The sequence below is a fragment of the Pistacia vera genome, unplaced genomic scaffold, assembly GCF_008641045.1.
Source record: "Pistacia vera cultivar Batoury unplaced genomic scaffold, PisVer_v2 Contig73, whole genome shotgun sequence".
NCBI lineage: Eukaryota > Viridiplantae > Streptophyta > Magnoliopsida > Sapindales > Anacardiaceae > Pistacia > Pistacia vera.
In genome coordinates, this window is record NW_022196590.1 from 1274089 (window position 1) to 1282193 (window position 8105).

The 8105-nt window shown below is 34.5% G+C and overlaps 1 pseudogene; it reads left to right on the forward strand.

Annotated features, from left to right (window-relative positions):
* Positions 1-717: 717 nt before the first annotated feature.
* On the forward strand, positions 718-1077 carry LOC116115016 (annotated as a pseudogene).
* The last annotated feature ends 7028 nt before the right edge of the window (positions 1078-8105 follow it).

Below are 8105 nucleotides of genomic sequence, written 5' to 3' on the forward strand. Positions count from 1 at the left end.
CCACGGATTGCGTCGAAAGTCGCCAGAGTCCCTAAAAAAGAACGAGATTCGGTGGAAGCTCCGGGAGGCTTCGATATGGCCGAAAATGGTCAGATCTGGGCAAGATCTAGCCTTTACGACCACGAATATAGTCGTTACAACCATCTATTTTGGCCGGAATAGATTCTGGCTGTTGAGGCCAGGTCCATGCCGTTAACGGCCAATCTCGCCCAGATCTGGCCTGTTTCGGCCATCAATATGGCCGAAACGGCCATATCAAAGCCTCTTGTCACGGCGAGCGACTAACGGGGACTTTCGGAGACTTTTACGGTGGTTGGTCGGTGGCGGCAGCGACGGTAGGAGGTGGGGGTATTTCATAACAAATTAAAGTTTATATAAGCGGGGGTGTTTTAACTAAATCTGAAATATTGGAGGTTAAAAGAATTATTCAAAAATTAATAATAAAAATAATATTATATAATATTTGAAAAGGGGACAATTTAATATTAAATAACAAACTCACAAATTTTTCCCCACAACCAAACATATTATATAACATACCCACCAACTAACCCAACACATTTTCCTAAAGATCTCAATAATCTTTCAAGGTAATCTATTTTCTAATAATACCAACATCCCAGTAATCTAACATTTCTGAACCAAAACGCCCCTTTTATGTTTTCGTGGACTCAAACCCAAAACACTTCACAACTTCACTGTGTTCGTGCCCAAAAAATGGCGGACGAGTTGATTCTGTTGGACTTCTGGGCAAACCCATTTGGGATGAGGTGCCGGATTGCTCTGTCAGAAAGGAGTCAAGTACGAGTACAGAGAAGAGGACTTGATCCACAACAGAGCGCTTTGCTTTTACAGATAACCCGTTATGAAAAGGTCCCAGTTCTCATTCACAACGGAAAACCCATCTGTGAATCAGCCATCATAGTTCAGTACATTGATGAGGTGTGGAAGGAAAGGCTCCTCTGCTTCCCTCTGATCCTTACCAAAGAGCCCAAGCTAGGTTCTGGGGCAATTCTGTTGACAAAAAGGTAACAAATTTCTATTTGCTTTGTTTGAAAGAATGAAAAAAAAAAAAAAAAAAAAAAAAAGATTCAAACCTTGGGAAGTTTTTAGGTTTTGGCCGAGGCGATTGTGATGAATTTGAAGAAAAGTTGGAAATTTTTTACTAATTTTAGGAGAGAGGGTTTATGACTATCAACTATGACTCTATGACGAGTGATTTATGAAGGTTTTCTTTGAGTTTTAGAGCCTAGTATCTTTATATCTTTTTCCGGGAGATTTTTTGAAATGTATTTTGTTTTGAAGGTTTTTTTTTACCATGGTTGTCAAAGCGTTATCTATTGGTATCGGATATGTCTTTAAAAAAAAATTAATATTTTTTCTAAAAATTAATATCATCTCCAAGATTAATTACGAATTTTCTGATATTATGGCTTTAATTATGGTATATATAATCAAAATTATCACAAAAATATGAATCTACATCATTTCCTCTCAACCATTCATATAATTTTCAAGATCAATGTCAATATCTATATCTCTACTTCTGTTTTATTATCATGCAAAATAGCAACACATTTTCCTCTCACTTTCTCCATACACAATGGGTAAATTTGGGGGGTTTTAGTGAGCCGGGTTAGGTGTCCCAGATTCGAACAGAAAAAATTTTAGGCCTTTGGCCCAAATTAATAAAGTCGTATCGATTTATATCGATATTTTTAAGGATACGAACCGTTACATATTGTATCGTAATCATATTGTATCATATGATACGTATCAACGTATCAAAAGGTTATGATACACGCTTTGATACGTATCGTAGGCGATCAGTATCGAATCATATCGTAGATACTAATAACCATGTTTTTGACTAATTTCAAAGAGGGTTATAATGGTTAATCAAGATTATTTTATTTTATTTGTCAGGGAGATTTCTAACAAATTTTAAGAGACTGAGGGTTTTTGAGTAGTTTTACAGAGTTTTATTTTTTTAAAACCAGTGGTACCTTGTAATTCAAAAACAGATAGATTCTATTGATTTATTATTCTTCAGGATTATTGCCAATTTTTTGATGTTAAAGAAGTTTTCAGTAGAAGTTTTGATGAAGAAGTTTCGGTTGAATTTATAACAAAATACTGAATTTCACTTACTTTGGTTCTTGAATTTTATCAAAGAAATCAATTTAATTTCACTTCGAAGATAGAAGTTCATCATGAAGCTTCTAGCTTTATTTGGTGCTGTGTTTTTGATCATCTTGTTTTTCATCAACATTGCTTTTCAAATTATTAATTATCTGGTAGTGTTTGATGATCCCATAATAGTCATCTTCATTGCTCTAGGCAAGATTGACCGAGGCACTAGAGCTTCGATTAGATTCTTCTTCTTCTTCTTCTTCTTCTTCATCTTTAACCCAACCAATCCAAAATCAGAGATTGAAAACATAACTGAAAATTCTGATGGAAGTGCTCGAATTAGGTTTAGTAGGCCTCCAAGAATAAGTTTTGATGACTCACACTTATCCTTATCTGGATTAAATCCCAAGAACCTCTTGAACAAAGAAGATTTTCTTGTTCAATAAGAGACCCCCCCAGACCTAGCTAGGTTAAAACAAATATTTAAGGAATAGATAATTCCTCAACAATACCACAACTCTATTATTCAGTTCAAACACCTTCCCAACAAGATGGGGAAGAGACATCATAGAGAATGTCTCCAACCTATTCCAAATGAGATTTGCTAGATTAAACATGATTGAAAAAATTGAAAGATAAAACCTTCTTAAAAAATGATTTTTATTCAAAAGAAATCAAGAATTAAGAAAACGTTCTTTAAAAACTTTAATAAAAGAAAGAGTATATTTAACAAAATTGTTACAACTTTATGAAACACACTAAATTCTTATACCTTCTTTCAATGGCTTGATAGTGAAAAACAATCAATGTCCAAATAAAAGCAAAACAGTGGAAAATCAAAGAGGAAAAGATATTGAAGAAATAGAGTCAATTCATCCACCATTAGCAGCAGTAACGATTCCTATAAAGAGATAAATTAAAGCTTAACCTTTTAAAGTCAAAGAAATTAAAGTGAAATATCAGAAATGATATAAAAAATATTTACCCAAAATAATTATGCAAGCCATGCTTGAATACTATTGGCAAACAACTAATAGAATTGAAGACATTGTAGGAAGACCTGTCGAAACCCATTGACATAAGGTCAAAACCAATAAAAATTGTAGATAATATACCTTTATTCGTTCCACACGAGTTCCCTCCAAAACACACTAAAACTTTAACCAACAAAGAAATTTATGCAAGAAATAAATAAAAAACTCAACCAAATAAAAGAAGAATTCTCTAGCGTTTTATTAAAACAGATTCATCAGAATCATCAGAAACTGATGATCAAAATACATCCTCAAATGATATTCTATTCAAATCAATAACATGATTTGGAAAAAAACCCCAAAAATGTATTATCCAAGAGCTTCAGCCCCAGATTTAGTTTTGGAGAATCCTCTCAAATACAACAAAGAAATACAATGTCACATTCTATCTATAAATGGAACATAGATGGAATGTCTGATTATAATATTATTACGGTCTTACAACAAATGACCATGGTTAGTAATACCTATAGGACTAAACATAATTCAACAAACCAAGTCATAGCCCAATTGTTAGTAGCTGGTTTCACTGGTTCTCTCAAATCCTGGTGGGATAGCCACCTACAAGATCAAAACTAAAGTGAAATTCTTACGCAATCAAGATTGATGATATGGAATACCAATTTTGGATGAAGATGGTAATGAAATTCAGGATGCTATTAATACCTTAATTTTTGCAATAACTCTTCAATTTGTAGGAGACCCTGCAAACGTAAAAGACAAAAGTCAAGCTGCATTAATGAGCATAAAATGCAAAACCCTCATAATTATAGGTGGTATAAAGAGACATTCTTTGTTAGGGTTATGCAAATGCCTGATAGTAACAAGTTTATTGGAAGGTTAAATTTTGGTAGGATTCCCAACATCTTAGCTAAAAAGGTTAGAGAAAAAGTTAGGAAACAATATGATGGTATATACCATATGACATTTAACTTATGGACAATTACAAGTTTTGTCCAAAGTTGGAATGAAAATTTGCAAAGATGAAAAACTCGCCTACCAAAGGCAAAAAGAAAGAAAATGGATAGGAAATTTTTGCAACAATTTGACAATCATCACAAAAATTCTTTTAGAGGAAAGAAAACCAAGAAAATAATAACATGCAAAGGTCAATGTGATAAAATCATGAATAATCGTAACAAAACTATGATAATCGTAAGAACCATACAAAATCCATATTTAGGAAGAAAAAAAAACCTTTTCAACAAAGCAAATTTTCTAAAACAGACAAACCCACAAAACAATTCACATGCTTAGATGCGGTAAACAGGTCATATCGCTAAGTATTGCAAAATTAGCAAAGGAATTAGAGAATTAAGTCTTGATGAAGAAATCTACATAAATAAAAGAAATGTTAATGACAATCCTCTTATTCAATTCAAGTGAAAAAGAATGTCTGATGACAATCAATTAATGAAATCAAAACCTCAAGTGAAAATGAAATAAATGTCTTAACCAAAAACCAAGAATTCCTCTTAAGCTGTTAATAAATTGATGATCCTCTTTTGAGAAAAGAGTATCTAGAAAGACTAAAAAATACCTTTGAAAAAACTAATAGGAAATAGAAACCCTGAAGCCTATAGTTTTCAGAATATTATTGGCAAATTTAAAAAAAAAAAAAAGGAAATTAACACTTGAAGATTTAACAAAAGAAATCCAACAAATAAATTGAAGTTAAAGAATTAAAAGAACAACAAAAACTACATTTGAAATTACTTATTGCCAAAGAAAAAGATAAATCTGACGATCATGATGAAGATTTTATAAATACGCTAACCCAAATAACTTATCAAAATTAGGGGTGGGATAAATAATCCGGAAACCAAACCGAACCAGAAACCAAACCGAACGAAACCAACCAAAATTAGGATTTTTCCAAACCGTCGATTTTCGGTTTGGAAAATTTAAAAAACCGAAAAACCGGTTCGGTTTTCGGTTTGGAATATTTCCAAACGGTTTAACCCCAAGTATAAAAGCAAAAAAAAAATTTCACCTTGCACTCTCACAGGCTCACATCTCTACTTCTCTATTTCTCTTCTCCAATTCTCGCCTCCACACTCCACAGTGCACACACCTCACCAGTGTCCCCTCCACTCCTCTTCATTCTTCATTTCTTCGCACGTTCGGAGCAGCCAGCAGTCTCCATTCTCCAGTCACTCCACTGTCCACACCCTGAGCAAACTCCACTCTCCAAGCTCCTCTTCACAGTCCAAACTCCACACCAACTGAGCAGGGCCACCGCCGCCAGCAGTCCTACAACAACCACCCAGCACCGACCTCGCAGTCTCCACCGTCACCGTTGTCGCATTTCTTGAACCTTCTTGTCCAAGGTATGGAAGAATTTATTCTATGCTAAGAATATATATGTTAGATAACTTGAACTTTAAAAAGTTCTAGTTATTAAAAAGCGGGAGAAAAAAGCCAAGATAGGTTTTTTAGTTTATCGGTACCTATATCATTATAGAGTTGAGTTGTGGCTCTCACTTGATAGGACCATGTTGGCAGCCACTGGCTGTTTTGTCCAACTCGACTCACTGGGTATTAGGTTTCTGCCTCAATTTCTGGGGAGTTAGAGAGTGAAAATGGTGGGAAAAAAGAGTTTATTTGGGTTTGACTCTAAGGGTAGAAAAACCATCATGAGTATTTTTTCCCTTAAATAAATAGTTGGCTACTTTCACTCAAATGTCAACTTTATAGACTGGTTATGTGAATTTTCAAAGCTCATATGGGTGTGTCAAACAACCATGAGTGAATCAAAGATGAAGAAGAGAATAGTGGTTCAAACAGAGGAGAACTCCATATTCTTTTAGCCCTGTTTTTCTTTGTAAGTTTACGGCTTTGTTGGAGTATTTGATTCAATAACCTGTAATAATCAAACATAAGTAATAATATATTGATTTCTTAATGCATTTGGTGGAAACTGGAAGTTTTATAAATCAGAATACAGGACCCCAGTTTAATTTCAGAAGTCAAGGTCAAATATAATTATATATAAACTAAATATTTAATAAAATCCTATTCCATGCGGTTCTTGTGCTTGGCCTTGCACAGATCTTAGGATCCAATACTTCAATTTTAAATTTGATGGACTTAGCTTTCACGTATGTTGGATCTATGCTTAATTTAATCTCCAATGTTCCCCAGATGTTTGATGAAATGTGTTAACTTCAACTATCTAACAGGTAAATAGAGGAGGCTGCAACATATAGTATATCACCTAAATAACCTGAGATTGGTGCTGTGAGTCAGAAAACAGAATTGATTTTCTCCTGTTTTTCTGTTTAAACGTTATTTTATTTCTGCAGGTTTTCACATTGCTTTCACGCAGACCTTGATATCCACATGCATGCATTTACATCTCAAGTTCTCTGGTGTTGCAATTTGTTGGAATATTCTTTTTTTTTTTTTTTGGCCAGTTCAACTCAATTGTTATCATGACAAATCCATGTATAGGGACTTCCTTCCTTCATACATTTTAGATCTATTCCTTACATACCCTAAATTTTCTCTTTTATTTTTTGTTATTGTCAATAAATAAAGAATATGATTTATATGGATGTCTTATTTACTTAATGCATATTTTCATTGATGGAATTGTAGATGTCATCAGCCGCGGACAATACTCGTGAGACACCGACAGTATGACTCCAACTCCAAATTCCATGGCACCACCAGCACCTTACCCCCAAACATGCAATGGAAACAAGTTCTAGGAAAATAGTTCCCAAGTGTAGATCACTTTGTTAAGAGTGATTTTGAGCATAAGATGATTTGACTGCACGGGATGTACTGTGGGAGTGTTCTAGCATGTCCGAGTAAGAGTGGTACGAGTTGTCTACGTAACCACTTAAATATATGAAAAAAGTATCCTCCAAATGTGGCAGACAAGAGACAGAAGACCCTAATTTTTCAACAAGGATTACGTGATCTCTCAAGCAGCATTGCTCACTACACACAATCTTCATTGGTGTCATGGAAATATGATCCAGATCTGATTAGAGAGGCTATAGCAAAAATGATCATTGTTGATGAGGTACCTGTTAGTTTTGTGGAGAGTGAGGGGTTTCGCAACGTGATGAATGTGACACAACCTAGTTTCAAGTACCTTGCTGGAGAACCGTGACTAAAGATTGCTTCAAAATATATATTGGAGAGTGCAAAAAGTTGAAGAAGTTTTTCAGTAAGTTTTCACACAGAGTTTGTCTGATGACTGATACATGGACAAGCATTCAGAACCTTAATTATATGTGTCTTACTGTGCATTTCATTGATGATCATTGGCAGCTGCAGAAAAGAATTTTAAATTTCTGTCCAATCACTAGTCATAAAGGTATAATGATTGGCATGACAGTTGAGAGGTATTTGCTTGATTGGGGTATTTATAAGGTATTCACAACCACAATAGACAATGCTAGTTCTAATGATATTGGGGTAAGCTATCTGAAGACTAGACTAGCAAGTTGGAAGGGAAGTGTATTAGACAGTGATTTTCTACACATGAGATGTTGTGCACATATTTTGAGTTTAATTGTGAAAGAGGGGTTAAAGGAAATGGATGATTCCATATTTATAATACGTTCAGCAGTGAGGTATGTAAGGTCTTCTCCAGCAAGGTTACAAAGATTTAAGGTGTGTGTGGAGAAACAAAAAATTGCAAGTAAAAGTCATTTGGTTCTTGATGTAGAAACCTGGTGGAACTCTACATACTTGATGTTGGAAGCGGCATTAAAATTTCAAAAAGCTTTTGAGTTGTTAGCATTAGAAGATAGTAAGTATGCAGATGAGCTTACTAGTGATGATAGGTCACGAGGTTTGCCTATGAGTACTGCTTGGGAGTATGCTCACTATTTGTTACCTTTCTTAAAAGTATTTTACGATGCTACTCTACGTGTCTCTGGGTCTCTTTATGTTACTGGTAATGCATACATGCGAGAGATT